Raw genomic sequence first — 18,921 nt, 5'->3', positions numbered from 1 at the left:
GTTAAGCTTAAATCCATCCTCTGCAGAACCCCTGAGGTGATGGATCTCTTTAAAAATGTAAACCTGAACTTCTCTCTCCTCTGCTTCATGTCATGTAGTGACTTTTCATAGCTCACAGGATAGAGAACCTATGGCCCTTAAAGTGGTCCCACAGTATATGACCCTTGTTTAACTATGGATTTATACTCTGTAAACCAAAATTTTTTATTCCAGCAACAGACTTCATTGTTTTTTTCTATTGTTGTTGTTGTTACTCTCCACCGCTGAGAGCTCCTTTCCTCTTATCTTTATCTCTATAACTTTTTCCAGTTCTTAAGAGTCAACTGAGGTCTCACCTCATTGAGGACACTGCACAACCCAACCAACATTCCTCCACATACCCCTGAGCTGGGTGAGGTATCCTTTTATCATGTGACTTACATATGTGATATAATACAGTCTGCTTTTTCACCTGTGTACACACACACAACTTGTAGATTATTTGCGGAGCATGTAAAATTTCTCTTTCCTCTAAGACTGTTGTAGAGTAAAAATATTAGAGTAAAAGTGGCACAGGAAGGGGAGAGGCATTGGGCAGCAGTATATTTGCCTTTTTTATGGGTAGCAACTGCAGAAACTGGGAAGTAGGAAACTTGTTTCACTGTACTTAATTAATTAGGCTATTTAATTTAGGTGGCTGTTATTTCCATCTCATTCTTTTGTGATGTTATTTCTGTGCCTCTGTTCCAAGATCTGGATTTTACCATTTAGAAGTGAAAAGTTAACTTTGTGATTGAAATGTCTTACAGCTTTTATTTGCAAATATTCTACAATTGAGTACACTAGTATTGGTGAGAAGTTTAGGAGGTCAGCTTTTACCTGAAGAATATAATTTAATTAGACTAGACCAAAAAAAAAAAAAAGGCAAAAGATTCCTTCCTAGGAGTCTCCCTTCTCCAAGTTCTGTCAGTTTTACCTCTTAATTAATATTTCTCAAATCCATTTACTTTTCTCTGTTCCTAGCACTATCACCGTCTTTTGCCTGGACTTTCGCAAGGTCCTCCCTGTTGCCTATCTGAACTTCTTTCTAATTGATTCTTCACACTGCACCCAAAGGGATCTTCTCAAAATATTTGGTCTTGTTACCCACTGCTTAACAGGATAAGTCAAACTCCTTAACGTGGCCTAAAGGCCTGGCATGATTTACTTCCTGCCCAGAGCACACCTCTTGCATCTTCAGTCTCTGTTCTAGTTTTATTAGCCTTTTTTTTTTTATTGCCAAGTTCCTCCTGCCTGTAGGTCTCTGTAAGCGTCATTCTCCCTGCCTGGAACTCTCTTCCCTCCCGTTTTGGCCAATCTAACTAAAATTTATCTTCAGATTCCAATTTAAGCTCTTACTATGACTGGAATTGTTCATGGGTCTTCTCTGCCTTCCAACTGTGGATTAAAGTGAAGATTGTAGCCTAAAGAAATAAAGTCCTACTTAGTACCTGGGAGTATTAACTTAAAAAAAAAAAAGGTTTCCTCACAAAAGGAGCAGACTTTAATATGTGGCTCATATGTTTAAAATATAGTTTTTAGTTATTAACACCTTTATATTTTTATCAAGTAACAGTAGTTAATATTTATTGTCTTAATAAGTATTAGTCCTTAGTTACTGTTTTACTACTGAGCAGTTATGTGCCAGGCATATTTTAAGCAACTTACATGAATTAATCATTTAATTTTCAAAGCTGCTCTGTGAGGTGCATATTATTTTTCCCCTACTTTAGACATAGGAAAATTGAAAGAGTAAGTAATTTGCCTCTATCTACAAGGCTAGTGAAATGTCAGAGCCAAGATTCAAATCTAAGCAGTCCCATTCCAAATCCTGTACTTCCCCCCGACTTATATGTAAATAAAATTAAGTAAGACTATTAAACATTTTACAACAGCAACAGAAATCCACTCAACCCTCATCTTCCCCAGTCCTGCTACGTAAAGGCAACCACTTTCACCTCTTTTAGATGTTTCTTTCCATATTTACCTTTTGAAATAATATGCTTATACTGCTATTTCTTAATGTATCAATATTTGACATTACCTACTGACTGTCCATTATGGTAGATAAATATTAAGCTTTTTCACACACATACCCATTGTCCTCCCTTTCTTGACTTACCAATAGATGTCACAATATAATTCTCACATTTCGTTTGCATTTTAGTATGTATTTATTATTGTGTAAATCTTGTTCACTGCTGAGCCAAGCACATGAATTATGAACATGGTTCCTTACTTGTAGAATTTTTTTAAATCATGGAGTTAATAATAAACTCACTTAAGAAAAAAGAATGTGCTTAGTTTTTCCATATATGAATTTCTATTTCTATATAATCCAACACTTTCTCAGTAGGATTTTTCCACATAATCAGACCTATCAGATTTATGGGTCCCTTCCTGGAGCTGTCTGTTCTCTTGTTTCTATTTGGACTCTTGCTTTCTAGTCCTGTTCCACAGCAATTGTTTGGGATTTTTCTTTGCTGACATTTCTGACTAAGTTCATATTTCTTAGATACGTTGACTTCTGATGTTTATTTACTCCCTAATATGTATGGAACAACCCCCACCCCCACCCCTGAGTAGCCCTTTTCCTTTCCTTGTTGCCCTCTGATACACCATTTTCCTCTCTGGAGGCAACCAATGCTTTTTTTTTTTTTTTTTTTTTTTAACAAAAACAATATGTATATATTTTCTCTGTTTTTGAAATGCAAATAAATCTTGCTTTTCTTTCATTTAATTATTATGGAATTAACACCATATCAGCATATAAAGTTGCTTCTTTGTTTTTAACTTGGCACACTATTCCATCATAGGACTCTATCATAATTTATTTATCTAGTTCCCTTTTGGTAGAGTTGTAAGCTGTTTCAACCTTTTGATATTAACAAAAAATGCTTTAATGTGCAAGCTTACACGTTGTCATTTCACTTGAGTACTAGCATATCAGTGGGATAAATTTCTAGAAGTTATTCTCATACCTGATTGATACCTTGACGGAGACTGGAGTAGTGTGAGACCTTGCATGTTTGATAATTCTGCGTCAAATGGGATAAGAGTAAAGGGTAAAAGAACACCTGGTAGTAAGTGGGCCCTTCCGGAGGACAATTAATAGTGCAGAGAGGGTTTCTAATGCAAATTGTTGTCTTTGAGCTTTTGACCATGACCTTTGTTTTTTCAGAAATGACCCATCTTTTTGAACTTTGTCATCATCTCCTTTAGTGTTCATGGCTTCTTGCTCCATTATTTTAGCTCCAGGTCTACCTCTGCAGATAATCCAGAGTAGAAAGCATGTCATTAGCTGGTCTTTTTCAACAAGTCAAGAACCCATATTTAACACACTTTATAATTTAACAGCATTCCCAGCCTCCACATTGATTTATTTGTTGAGTTCAGCTAACTCTACCTTCCAAATCATATCCCAAGCCTCCTTCTCGTCTCTCACCTGGATTGCTCTTAATAGCTTCCTAATTGCCTCTAGCCTCCTCTCTGGTCTTCCCACCCACCTCCCTCGAGGGAAAAAAAATCCATATTCAGCACAGCTTCAAGAACAATCATTCTATATTTCAGTTCTGATTAGCTCATCACCCTGCTTAAAATCCATTAAGGCCTCTCCCCTTTGCCTAAAGAATTAAGTACAAATCCCACAGAATTAGGTACCCCTCCCTTCCCTATGTGGAGCTTGGCATTCAGCATGTGTCTCATAGGCCTCAGTGTGTGGTAATTGTCTAGGTATGGTCCTGATGAAAATTATCCTACTTGAGGCCAGCTGTTGAAAGAAAAATTAAAGTTTAGCCTGACATTGGTTTATTTCCAACTGAAACATATATTAAAAGGATCTTTTCATACTTTAACCATGAGGAGTGGGTAATGCAGAAATTTCAGATGGTAACTGGATCAGTGGCAGGATATTGTGTGCTTCAAATTAGGCACATGTCTACCCTAACCTTAAAGGCAGACATTGCTTTTCTGCATAAATAAAAAAAATAATGTTATGGATTTGTGGAGAATATATTTTGTTCTTTTACATCTGGGGATGTGGCAGCTAATGGAGAAGGGATAAGTAAGGGAAATATATAAATGTTGAGATGGGAGTCTTTGAATTTCTAGGCCGGGGGATTGGCAACTACAGCCCTTGGGCCAAATTCAGTCTACTACCTGTTTTTGTAAACAGAATTTTATTAGAACCAGCCATGCCTTTTCATTTATGTATTGTCTATAGCTGCTTTTGCATCACAAAAATAGAGTTGAGCAGTTGCAATAGAGACCATATGGCTCACAGAGCAAAAAATATTTACTATTTGGCTCTTTACAGAAAGTTTGCTAACACTTTCTAGAGGGGAATGCAAGTTGAGAGGTGGAGAATGAGCATTTACTCAATGAGCTGTGCATAAACCTATAGAAAGGTGAATGCAAAGTGATAGCAATTTGAGCAAGCAATCTTACTCCCCTGCTCCCCTAACCCTTAATGCTATGAGGCCTCAAAAGGAGAATGAGTGGACAGACATTGTCTACTACTTGTGAGTTTTGGGACTCCTTCAAAAAAGGAATGTTTGACTGGATTTATTGTATGCAACTTGCACACCCATCTTCCAACTATATTCCATGACAAGGCCCAGTACACACTTCCTTCATTAAAGTATTGAGAAAAAACAATGAGGGAGCCCCTGCATTGGTGAAAAAAATTCTGTAGCTGCTCTCCTTGGTAGCCCATTGAGATTGGCTCCCTGATTTCAGTGGAGATGGTGGGATCCCATAGTAGCAGAAACCAAGTGGCAGCACTTAACCAACACAGATGAAGTAGGTTACCTGTAAATAATGGAAAGCAGGGACATAGGTGTAATCAGAAGGCATTGGCTCACAGATGGTTCTGTGGGTAAAGTCTAAGGTAAATTCATCAGCAGACTTCTTGTGGCAGGTAATGAATGAAATAGATGGCAGTCTCCAGTGTCACTTTGTGTATATAACAGGAAAACTTCTAGGTCTGGTAACAAAAAAGTTGACTTTTGTTGCCACAGTTGAGAGTCATGACCTTTCATCCAGTTTCCAAACCCAAGTCATTTCACAGATCCAGAGTCATTTGATTGAAGTGGAGGCCTGTTCCCCTTGAGGAAGAACACTGCCTCACTGCCTCAAGCATACACCATAAAGCCTCCTTTAAGCCTTCCCCAAAGGGACCTGTAGCCATTTGTTAGATTGCACTTTGGGGAAAAGGAAATAATCAGACCTTTCATACTTTATTCCTGAGGACCCAAAATATCCTTGTGGTCCACCAGTCAAAATGGGGATTTAGAGTGGCCAAGGAATAGATGGAGTCTTAGCTCAAGCCTGACTCACAGTGTGCCCAGGTGGTCAGAAGATCCACTCTGTGCTTATTTCCCCAGTTCCTTAAAGTATAATTGGAATAGACATACAAGATAATTGGCAGAATCCCTATATTTGCTCTCTAAATCATGGATCTACGACCATTGTGGAAGGAGGGCTAAGTGGAAGACCTTAGAACTTCTCCCTTCTAAGACAGTAGATCAGAAGTAATGCCATATCCTGGAGGGAACTGATGAGATTAATGCCACCATCAAAGATTTGAAATAAGACTTGTGATGTTTGTCATGTCTCCATTTACCTCACTTATTTGGCCTGTGTAGAAGTTGGATGGATCTTAGAGAATGACTGGACTATCATAAACCTAATCATTGGCTGATTCCAAATACTATACAGCTGACCTTTGAACAATGTGGGGATTAGGGGCACCAACCCTCCGAGCAGTTGAAAATCTGAATATAATTTATAGTCGGCCCTCCAACTATGTAGTTTCTCTGTATTCGCAGTTCTGCATCTGCAGATTCAACCAAACTCAGATCACATAATACTGTAGTATTTACTATTGAAAAAATACACGTGTAAGTGGACTCATGTAGTTCAAAGTCATGTTGTCCAAGGATCAACTGTAGTTGCTGACCCAGATACAATGTCTTTACTTGATCAAATCAACACAGCCCCTGGCTTTTGATGTGTGGTTATTGACTTCATGAATTTACCAGGACTACCAAAAGCAATTTGCCTTTTTAAAAAATTAATTATTATTGGAGTATAGTTGCTTTACAATGTTGTGTTAGTTTCTGCTGTACAACAAAAAGTGAATCAGTTACACGTATACATATATCCCCTCTTTAAAAGCAATTTGCTTTTATTTAGCAGGGCCAACCATATATTGTCACAGTTTTGCCTCAGGGTCAGGTTAGTTCTTCTGTTCTAGAAATCTTAATCATCCCAATATTCCACAAAACATCACACTGGTCTACTATTGATGATATCATGTTGATTGTATCCAATGAGCAGAAAGTAGCAAGTACTTTAGATATCTTAGTAAAGCATATGAGAACCAAAGGGTAATAATCCAGCACCACAAAAATTCAAGAGCACTTCAGTAACATTTCTGGATATTCAGTGGTCCCTATGCTCAAAAGGCCCTTTTGGATTTTGGAAGTAATGTATACTACATTTGAACATGCCCCTTCAACCTATCTACAGAGTTGCCCATAGGACTGCTGGTTTTGAATGATGATCAGAGCAAGAGAAGGCTGTGCAGCAAGTCCAGGACACAGTGCATGCTGTGCTACCAATTTGGCTTTAAGATATAGCAGTTTCAATGATTCTCTAAGTGTCTGTAGCAAATAGGGATGCTGCACAGAGCCTCTGGCAAGAACCAATAGCAGAATCATAATGCAGATCTCTGAGATATTGAAGAAAATCTCTGACTTCTTCAGCTAACTATTCACCCTTTGACAAACTGCTTTTGGCTTGCTACCAGGTAGATCCTGAATACATGACCATGGGATGTCAGTTTATCATCTGGACCAGGCTTCTCATCATTAACTGGGTGTTGTCTGACCTACCTGGCCACAAGGTTGGCTATGCCCAGCAACAGTCTACCAACAAATGGACATGGTATTGTTGGGGAGGGGGAAATATCCCCCTCTACTCCTCTTGAGTTCTGTGTCTGGACTAATAATAAAACTGACACAAGAGAGATTAACAGGAATAAAAGAAACACATTTTAATTCGTGTGCATGGAGTTCTCATAGCAAATGGGACCTAAGAAGTGGCCAGAGCAGGCAGATTTTATACATTTTAGACAAACAATAAATTTGTGAGGAATTGACAGGACAAAGAAACTTAGGCTTTGGGTGCTTAGTTAGTGAAGAATCTAAACAGAGTTTGAGCTTGGAGTAGTAAATTAAAGAAGTAACAAAGTGTTTGTTTTTAAAAAAAATGCAGGCTTCTTGGCCCCGAATTCCCTGTCTCTGGCGATAAAGGTGTCCTTCTATGTCCAGATGCAGGGAGTGCGCCGTTCACATGAGAGATTTATTTCCTGCTTTCTGGGAGACAGGAAGGTCAAAGTGTCCTTCTTGCATCGGATGTATGCCATTGAGGCATATTTTGGGGGAGGCCTGCCCTGGGCCCCAGTAGTATGTAAGAGACAGAGCTTGGGCAGCTCTGGAAAGTACAAGTAAGTTGTACGAGCAAATGACTCAGACTCCTTTGATAGCAACTCCTGTTGTATTGCCTCTTTTCCTCCAACCCATGCCTTTGGCCTCTTGAGGATTTCCTTAGTCTAGTTGATAGAAGAAGAAAAACCTCAAGCCTGGTTTACAGAGGAGTCTACAGGTTATGCTGGTACCATTCAAGAGTGGACAGCTGCAACACTACAGCCCTACTCATGAGTAATCATGAAGGACAGTGGAAAAGGAAAATTCTCCCAGTCAGCAGAATTTTGAATAGTAGATATGATTTGTATACAATATCTGGAATGAGAGAGGGCCAGAAGTAAAGATATATAATGGGCCATGGGCAGTTCCTAATTGTTTGACTGTATGGTCAGGGACTTGGGAGGAACAGGGTTGGAAGATTGGTGACAAGGAATTTAGAGGAAGAGGTATGAGGATGGACCTTTCAAAAAGAGTAGACCCTGAAGAAATTCATGTCGCATCTTAATGCCTACCATAAGACATCTACTGCTCTTAATAATCAAGTGGGCAAAATTACACACTCTGTTGAGGTCAGTCAAACTTTCTCCTGGCCACTCCAATGCTTATTCAGTGAGCCCATGAATAGTGGCCATGGTGGCAGAAATGGAGGCTATGTGTGCATGGGTTAAGCAATGTGGACTTCTTCTTTCTAAAGTTGACCTTGCTAGCACTACTGCTGAGTTCCTCCTAGTCAATGAGAAACCAACATTGAGTGCCTACAGGCACCAGCCAGCCACTGGGTGGCAGGTTGATTATATATGACATTTTCCATCATTGAGGGAGCAGATTTTTCCTCATTAAAATAGACAAATATTCTGGATATGGATTTGCCTTTTCTGCCAACATCAACAGCACGGAATGCCTGAGGACAGGGTAAATTCAGAATGGGTGGTGGAAGAAGGAAGACATAGATATCAGTTATGGCCTTGTGGCCAATTAGATAAATGAGGATTGTAGTAGCTTTGCACATTTTTCCTTTGCTTTTTATATGTATGTGTTTATTTGTATATGCTACTAATTTTATTCTTTCCTTCCCATTTTCTTTCTTTCTTTCTTTTTTTTTTTTTTTTTTTTTTTTTGGCTGCACTGGGTCTTCGTTGCTGCATGCAGGCTTGCAGGCTTTCTCTAGTTGTGGCGAGCGGGGGCTACTCTTCATTGCAGTGTGTGGGCTTCTCATTGCGGTGGCTTCTCTTGTTGCGAGCACATGCTCTAGGTGTGCAGGCTTCAGTAGTTGCAGTTCACGGGCTCTAGAGCGCCGACTCAGAAGTTGTGGCACATGGGCTTAGTTGCCCCACGGCATGTGGGATCTTCCCGAACCAGGGCTCGAACCCATGTCCCCTGCATTGGCAGGTGGATTCTTAACCACTGGACCACCAGGGAAGTCCCCCCATTTTCTTTTTAAAAAAATATTACATAGAAGTTGTTAGAGGTTACAGTTTAGTCTTTAGGTGACAGAATATTAGGTGGGACTGTGACAGAATTTGAGAAGTAATTCACATAGTCACAACAATTGATACAATGGGTGTTGGCGCTCTGTGTCTCCTCATTTTGAGGTCTCCCCTTCACTGGTGAGAAGGATGCTTGCATCTTGTTAGGTGGAATATAAATTCATTCATAGTTGTACATGTGGAAGGAGATAGTAAATAACAATTACTTTGTTATTGTCCAGGAGTTCAGATGTGTGGCAGAGAGGCTGAGTCATCAAAAGGGCAGACTACGCTGCTTATCAATTTATTTTCTCTCAGCTCCAAAGTCATTCTGTTTGCCTGCTTGTAATGATGGAGCTGGGCCCTGTAAATATTTCTCCTGAGCCTTTTCAGTAGAGGACACTGGAGGGACACTGAAGGTGGAAGGAGCTTCTCTTCCTGGTTTCAGGGTAGCTCACTAGTCAGGTTCTTGCTGGGCATACTTTTCCTCTACTGCCCCACATGGTTTTCTCCAGTGCTAGGTAACTGCATGGCACAGCTTTCTCTGGAGTTGGCACCTTCTTGCCCCCTGCACTTTCTCCAGAGATTGACTTGTGTACTGGCTGGAGAGCACAGACATCATGGACCTCTTCCCAGCTGAGGTCACCACTCCCCATACTCTTTCTTTAGCCCTACGCATGTACACACTGGAGCCCCACAGCACTGGGTGTCTAGGGAGCCCACTGCCCAGCTTTTATCTCAGGTACCAGCCTGGAATTACACTGGCCCAAGATGCACATGAAAGTGCACTAGACTCCTACAGAGGACAGCTTTTCAACTCCATCAGCAGCCAGCAGTTTTCCTCAGCACCTAGCAAGTTCCAGGGTTTGACACCTCTCTCTGAATGGCTTCTTCCACGATCCAGAGGGAGTATCACCAGTGAGGCATCTCTGTGACTCTTCCACCATCAGGGAGCCAGTGCTCTGCCATCTGCATTAAGATCTCTGGATCTCAGCCCTCAAGAGGGGATGGTTCTTCCTTGGGCCTTCATCTCAGCCTTAGGGGTGGTGGTCGCCCCTTATATCTACCACTCCTGTGTTCTTTAGCATTCTTGTTAACTCTTACTAGCCAATTCCCTGTTACTCCAGTCCTCTCTTAATAATAGATAAAACTTTCCTTGTTCAAATCACTAGGTAGTTTCTGTCTCCTTACTAATCCAAAGCCATCAACTATGTTTCAAGGTAAATAGTTAGATGGGCAGATCTTTCAAAATGCAGTGCTTCTGCCTGGGGGAAAAATCAATTAAGTGGACAATCTATGGAATCCCTGGAATCACTCCAGTAGAGGAAAAATTCCTCTACCCTCTAGTATGCCATAAATAATATAGTATATCTTTTATATGTTATGTGAAATTCATTCATAGGTGCAGATGTGGCAGGAGATAGTATGTGAGCCTCCTTCCCCACCTACCCTGTTACCACCATGGGTAAGTGTAGCTCTGTAATTACTTGTTTGTTCCAAACTGTAAAGATAGATTGGCTGGTCCACAAATCAAGATCCTGTCTACAACCTTTCACCTAAGATAAAGTTAATGGAGATATTTATCTGACCAGCTGTGGCTGAGAAGCTGGATGTCAAACCATGCCCTTTTCCTTATTAACCTGTGCCTTACAGTTGCTGGAAGTCAAATCTGTCACTAGGTTTTTTGTCTAATAACCTGAAGATACCTAGATTCAGAAGTCGTCCTACTTTATGACAAAAATCATCCTACTTTATGACAATTTCATGCATTTAGTTGGCTGCTGGTGGCATTTTCCAGCCACCCAGAGCAGCTTTACTTGATCTTTAGCTCAGACCTTTGAGGTACGTCCGCTGCGTGTGGCTTTCTCAATGTGGTTTGCTTTGCATCAGTGTCTGTCTTTTGTCATACATCCGGAAGTTACTTCCTCTCAGAATTATTGGCGAGGATGTGAACGTGGACTAAAACATAATCAAAACTAACAAACCACAGTAGCAAATCACCATGAAATTTTATCCCATCAATAAATACAAACAGAAATGACTTCCTACCACTCCTCCATTCCCTAACACTTTCACCAGCAGATGAGGGGCACTTAGAATTTCTGCCCAAGCACTTAAGGGTTTATTATCAAGGCAAGTTTTGTCTTGTTTTGTTTTTAAATTCAGTTAGAAAATCCAGATGCTAATACATAGGAAAGATCCAATGAGTATTAATTCACAGTAGTGTACTTTTGTTAATCTACAATCTACACTGTGATTTGAGGATGTATTTTTGTAATTTCTTGCTTTGTGTAGTTATTCTTAAGTCTTTACAGCATGCTTTAACTCAAGTTGTAAGCAAGTTTCACATAACAATTAGGCTTTGTGCCAATTAAATTCAGCTGGAACCAGACCTTAAATCCCTGGAGTTGTAAAGGTTTATTGTCACAAACACAGAAACAAGAAATGGAAAGAACCACTGTCCGCTTATTTTATTTTATTTTATTTTATTTTAAAGAAGATGTTGGGGGTAGGAGTTTATTAATTAATTAATTTATTTATTTTTTTGCTGTGTTGGGTCTTCGTTTCTGTGCGAGGGCTTTCTCTAGTTGTGGCAAGCAGGGGCCACTCTTCATCGCGGTGCGTGGGCCTCTCACTATCGCGGCCTCTCTTGTTGCGGAGCACAGGCTCCAGACGCGCAGGCTCAGCAGTTGTGGCTCACGGGCCTAGTTGCTCCGTGGCATGTGGGATATTCCTGGACCGGGGCACAAACCTGCGTCCCCTGCATCGGCAGGCAGACTCTCAACCACTGTGCCACCAGGGAAGCCCCTGTCCGCTTATTTTATTAAGTGTTACTCTCATGTGCAGTTATGAAGTTCTACATTTCACTGTTTTAGAAGATTTTTTTAGGTGCAATTTAAAAATTAAACTAACAACTAATCTTGCAGTGTGTGCTTTTTCATGTGGAGGGACAATCATGACTATAATGATGGATGATGGATCTTATCTTGATGTTTTCCCACCTGAATCTTCATTTAAACAATATCCCCAGATGATTTATTGCCACATCATAGTTTAAGAAACCATGGTCCAGTTACCTGGAAGCACAGTTTTGTAGTTATATTATTCTAATTTGTGAGATTATGGTTTTTTTCTGTTCAGAGGGAAGCATATTTTTACTCCTGAGAACATTTCATTGATCTTAACCCAGTCTCACAGACTGTTAGAATTGTGCATATTGTTTTAACCTTTCAAAGTATCATTTTGTGGATATCTTTATTTATTATTAATGCCTTTTTGTAATGTCTACATATATACTAAGATATAGATTAATATTTTTTAAGACCAGAAGTTCTCTGAATTTTAATTTTTTTCTAACTTTAGACATTTATAGGGATTTGGAATTTAGAAAATCTCCGAATTTTAATTTTTTTTTCTAGTTTTAAAAAACTATTTCATGGTATTCCCTTCTCTTCTTCTGTGAATGTGGTCTTTTATAATTAGCAATTGACCATTTTGGATAGGCGTGTTTAAAGATTTTAGAAAGAGTACAAGAAGAACAAACCCTTTGTCTGCTAATCGTTTCTAATGTGCAAATACAACATTTCTAATGTGCAAATATCCTGAGCTTGCTGTTGTGCTGAGTTTTGTAATTCTCAATCTTAATAATCCAATTAGAAGTTGGTTTTGGAGAGATTTGTTTCACTGGCTGTTTTTTTTTTCTTCTTTTTTTTTTAACATCTTTATTAGAGTATAATTGCTTTACAATGGTGTGTTAGTTTCTGCTTTATAACAAAGCGAATCAGCTATACATATACATATATCCCCATATCCCCTCCCTCTTGCATCTCCCTCCCTCCCACCATATCCCACCCCTCTAGGTGGTCACAAAGCACCGAGCTGATCTCCCTGTGCTGTGCAGCTGCTTCCTACTAGCTATCTGTTTTACATTTGGTAGTGTATATATGTCCATGCCACTCTCTCACTTTGTCCCAGCTTACCCTTCCCCCTCCCCGTGTCCTCAAGTCCATTCTCTAGTAGGTCTGTGTCTTTATTCCTGTCCTGCCCCTAGGTTCTTCATGACCATTTTTTTTTTTAGAATATATATATGTGTGTTAGCATACAGTATTTGTTTTTCTCTTTCTGCTGTTTTTATATTGGTCTTCAAGTTTGGCAAGTAGTGTGGTCTAGGAACATGGTATTATTCCCAGGAATAGAAAGAAAGAATCCTAGTTAATTAATTAGGATTATCTCATTAAGTAATTAATTTGGATTATGTCTTTTATTGTTCAGAGTCTCAGTTTTTCCATGTTTATGATGGGAATAAAATATTTTAAAAATGATCTTACAGCATCATAATTTGGAATATAACCTCAATGCCTCATTTATATCAGCGGTTAATCCCTTAGACTTTTCAGGAATCCTTGGGTCATTCTTGCTTTGGATTTTTTATCTTATCCCTCCGTGTCAAAATAACTTGCTTAATTTACATCAAGAGTTTATTTTGAAAACCTGTCTTTGGAGTATTAGAAGTTAATAATGTGGTTGCCTTTGGTTAGATGCAGTCCTTTTCTTTTTTTTAAATTTTTAATTTAATTTTATTTATTTTTTTATACAGCAGGTTCTTATTAGTCATCCATTTTATACACATCAGTGTATACATGTCAATCCCAATCTCCCAATTCATCACACCCCCACCCCCAACCCCCACCGCTTTCCTCTCTTGGTGTCCATACGTTTGTTCTCTACATCTGTGTCTCAATTTCTGCCCTGCAAACTGGTTCATCTGTAGCACCTTTCTAGGTTCCACATACATGCATTAATATCTGACATTTGTTTTTCTCTTTCTGACTTACTTCACTCTGTATGACAGTCTCTAGATCCAGATGCAGTCCTTTTCTTATCAGGTGCTAATTTTGCCCAAAGTCCTGTTACCTGAACCAGTGATGCTTAACCCTTGCCACCCTTTAAAATTATATGGAGAGTTGACAATAACAACAAAAGCAGGGCCTAAGCCCCATCCCTAGAACAACAAAAATAATTATATACTTTATATATGTACAACTTGTGCATCATGTACACTTCAGTAAAGCTATAAAAAAAGTTTTTAAAAGGTTCTTTTTAATAATACATAGTGATCCAAACAGCTGGAGTTCCTTCCTCTCAATAAAAGCCACGATTGTCAAAAATAAATGAATAAATAAATAATAAAAATAAATAAAATCAAATTCTGTAGAGATGGGGCCTAAGGCACTGCAGTTTTAAAGAGCTTTCTGTTCATGTGTATCCAGAGTTGAAGACCACTGATGGAGATTCTTAATGTTCAGTGTATTTTATCATTAATGGAAGGCTGATATTGTACATTAGCAGCAAAGAAAAGTATACACAGTCCCTGGGGGAACTATGTTGGAATCTTCAACTGATCAGCAATCAATAAAAGAAAATTTTTCCCTTAGAAATAATCTGAAAAAAGCAAAGCATCATGTTCCTACTTTAGTAGACTCTACCACTAAGCAGTCTCAGTTTCTTAACCCGCCATTGTCAAAATCTACAGTCTCATCCTCCTCGATCTTTATTTCCAGAAACATGCTCTGAAAATAGTTTTTTTTTTTAACTCATTTGTCCAGAAAACCTCACTTGAGGTGATGTGAGGCTATCTGTAGTTTTTTTCTCCTAGGTTTTCCCCTTACTTCCTTACATTTATAGCATCGATTCTTGACTCCTTTATAAAGACCTTACTTCAGACAACTTCAGTGAAAATCTCAGGATTTTACATCAGACCTGAGTTGGAATACAGGTGGGGAAATGCTGGTCTTCCTCTTAAACTGAATGACCTTGGCCAAACCACTCAATCTACTTGGCTCTCAATGTTTGTCAGTAAAATGGGAATAACATACACTTTGCAAGATTGTTGGAAAGACTAAAAGGGAACTTATGTAGTAAGTGTTAAAGTATCAGGGACCTAATCAATATTTAACAAAAGTTAACTATTTCTGTTATTTCTGGTAGTAAATGAAATCTTGGTCTTCTTTCATGCCTCTTCTAGTCAACAAACATTTATTGGGTACCCATTATGTCACCAACATTGTGGTAAGTGCCAATAAAAACAACCATGAGTAAGGGAGATACTATTCATGTCCTTTATGAGCTTGTCTTGACTCTCTCATTAAAGATATCCTATACTAAAACCTAACTGAATGACTCCCTTAAATAGATAAACATACACACAGTATAGGATTATTACCCTATTGATGAACTCCCCTAGATTATAATGCATCCTTTAAAAAGAACTCTCTTCCACTGGCCTCATTAATTCAATCCTTCTTTCCAATTCCCCATCCTACGCACAGATATGATTTCTGGCATAAAATGTTTTGGAAAACCCATCACTACTGTAGAAGGATCTCATTCTGGGGCTTCCCTGCTGGTGCAGTGGATAAGAATCTGCCTGCCAATGCAGGGAACATGGGTTCGATCCCTGGTCCAGGAAGATCCCACAAGCTACGGAGCAACTAAGCCCATGAGACACAACTACTGAGCCTGCGCTCTAGAGCCCATGAACCACAACTATTGAAGCCTGCGTGCCCTAGAGCATGTGCTCTGCAACAAAGAGAAGCCACCGCAATGCGAAACCCACACACCGCAACGAAGAGTAGCACCAGCTTGCTGCAACTAGAGAAAGCCCTCGCACAGCAATGAAGACCCAATGCAGCCAATAAATAAATAATTTTTTTTTTTTTTTAAAGAGAAAGATCTTCTGTCATCTCCTTCTACTCTATACTTTCCCGGGACTCTTTCCTGTTCTATGTTGTGTTAAAACATTCTAAGGAGACCACCTCATTCCTTCTCAAATTCCTAATCTAGCTTATCCTGGCTACTGAAGAAATTTAGTATCACTAAATAGCACTGGAGAAGGAGATTTGTGATGGTTGTCTCAGAGACAGAAAAGAGGATGAACATAAGTTAATTTATATCTATTTATCTGTTGTCAAGCATGAATATTTTATGCAGAAATCATATTTGTGGGTAAGATGGGGAATTAGAAAGAAGGGTGAAACTAATGAGGCCATTAGAAGAGAGAAAGGTGATCAGGTTGTATTTCATAGGTTGGAGAACCATTATCCTATGAAAACTCAACATTTTGGCCATCCTTATCTCCCTGGAACCTCTTAGATCATTGTTGCCCCGTTAGTCTGAAAGTGTCCTGAATCCTAAGCCCTAGGATCTTGGGGGCATGACTACAACTAGCCTATTGGATTCTCTGCCAAAGTTCATTTCTGGTTTGCACTAAAGCCCACTGGACCAGGTCTTGTGAAGTTTACTTTTTTTTTTTTTTTTTTTTTTTTTGCGTTACATGGGCCTCTCACTGTTGTGGCCTCTCCCGTTGCGGAGCACAGGCTCCGGACGCGCAGGCTCAATGGCCATGGCTCACGGGCCCAGCCGCTCCGCGGCATGTGGGATCTTCCCAGACCGGGGCATGAACCCGTGTCCCCTGCATCGGCAGGCGGACTCTCAACCACTGCGCCACCAGGGAAGCCCTGAAGTTTACTTTTAAAGATCAACCACTGTCAAACAATTAACATCTCTCAAGGGTAAGATGTAGATTGTATCCACTTGACATGGATGCATTATCTGACAATCTATTCTCCCTTGATTCTTCTTTGTTTTGTTTTCTCATTCCTTTTGCTCTTTCTTTCCAGTTTCTCTTTTTTCCTCCCCTAACCCTTAATTGTAGCTATTTCTCTGGCCTTCTTTACTTTATAAACTGTAGGTGAACTCTTTTGTACCCCAAGACTGTCAAAGTTCATCTTTAGCACAGAGCTTTTCCCTAATTTTCAGTCCTATGTATCATTTTGCTCATGGGAACTCACCTTGGAAACCCTACCAGCACCTCAAATTTATCATGACCAAAACTGAACATCCCATCCCAAATCTTTCTTCCTATATTCCCTGCCTTTGTCAATGTCATCACTCTACCCATCCACCTCCCATTCTTCTCTTTCTCTCACCAAGTCCTATTCGATCTCATTTCTTGGACTCTCTTGAGTCAGCCCTCTCCATCCTTCCTGCTTCCCTCAACTCTTTGGTATACATTACCTTTACTGGCGCTGAGGAACCTGTGATTTTTCTAAAACATAAATATGATTACGATCCATCCTTAAAATCATTCAGTACTTTCCATTCTATTCATTCAGGACAAAATTGTTAGATTCCAAATTCACTGTGTGAGCTGGTCTTTAACTGACCTTCCAGCCTCACCTCCTGCCCTTTCCTGCCTGTGCCCTCCACTTCTGCTGTACCCAAGGATTGACCACAGCTTTTCTTGCCGTATGCCTTTGCATCTACCATTCCCTCTCTCTCCTCTCTCTTGTCCACCAGCCTAAAAATTGCTTATCTGTCAAGATTCTGCTCAATGGTGTCATTGCTGGGAAATTTTCCCTAACATTTCTCCGTATCCTCCATGTGCTTTCGTAGTCTCCATCACGTCACGCTGCTTTGTGGTTGCCTGTTGAAGCGCCATCGTTCATACTGACCTCTGCTCCTTGAAGCTTACCTTTAAGGTACCTTAATAGCCATAGCCTAGCGCAACATTTGACACGTAGGAAATGATATAACCACAATTGTGTGGTCCGAAACTCCTTACATTATATCTTAAAATGATGTTAAAATCTTAAGAGGTCATTTTAATCCTTACATGAGGCTCTTGAAGCAACCAAAGCTCAGAAATATTGGAATCTCATTTTTATGGGCAAAACATCATAAATGAGGTCTCTGTTGGAACCAAAGTGTCCAGTCTGTACTGAAAACATATAGAGCAGTCCAATTAGAAATAGTATGTAGAACTAAGTTTTCAAGTTCTGCCTGTTTCGTTTATTCAGCTTCAATTTTTTTGCTAAAGACCAGAGAATCCATCTCAGAACTTGGTTTTCTTATTTTAAATTTAGTGATAACTTTGGAAAAGAAGTTAAATAAAGTGTTAATTTTTACTCCTATAAAGGACATTTTCCTTAAAATGTGTTTAGGGTTAGGGAGCAAAGGCACTTTCCTTGTCCTTTTGTCTCTGCTAATTACTTGACTGACTATAATGGTGCATGGTATGTAATCATGTACTGAACCCTTTACATTACATTTTTTTAGACATCATGAAGAAAGTCCATCTTCACTGTGATTCAGGCAGTAATCAATGTCCTCTTACTTTTCGTTTCTTTTGCTCCTGATGGCCCATACTAGGGTTTGGTAAACATGCTGCTCTGTTCTTAGGATCAACTGCAAGCAGCATTTTGTCGCACCAGATACTGCTTTTATAACTTAATGATCTCTATTGCCTCTTTAGAGACACTTCCAAGTGATGCTCACTGCCATTTTTTTTTCTATTTCTTATTTTTTTTTTTGTATTTGTGTGAGCTATTGAAAATAGCTGTTATATAACAACACATTATCTTAATTTTCCAGTCTTTATTGGTTCTGTTAAATTCAACAAGTGCTATCAGGTGAGCAAATTTGGGGGCATGCCAGTTTACTTGGTGATGAAGCTGATTTATCATCTTAATTGATTTAGTTGAAGTTCATATGTTGATGGTGAACTTAAAAGCCACAGTTTTAGATGTATGCCTGACAGTACCTGTCAGTATACCTTTGCTTTCTTATGGATTACCCCTTTCTTTACAATCAGCTTAATGAAGTTCTTTAGCCCCTTGGTTATTGAGCTAAGATTTTTTTAAAATAAATTTATTTATTTGTTTTTATTTTTTATTTTTGGCTGTGTTGGGTCTTTTTTCTGTTTGCGGGCTTCTCATTGTCGTGACTTCTCTTGTTGCAGAGCACGGGCTCTAGAGTGCAGGCTCAGTAGTCATGGCACATGGGCTTAGTTGCTCCGCGGCATGTGGGAATCTTCCCAGGCCAGGGATCCGACCCGTGTCCCCTGCATTGACAGGCAGATTCCCACCCACTGCGCCACCAGGGAAGCC

The sequence above is a fragment of the Hyperoodon ampullatus genome (assembly GCF_949752795.1).
Source record: "Hyperoodon ampullatus genome assembly, chromosome: 8".
In the NCBI taxonomy this organism is placed as follows: Eukaryota; Metazoa; Chordata; class Mammalia; order Artiodactyla; family Ziphiidae; genus Hyperoodon; species Hyperoodon ampullatus.
This window is presented reverse-complemented; position numbering follows the sequence as displayed.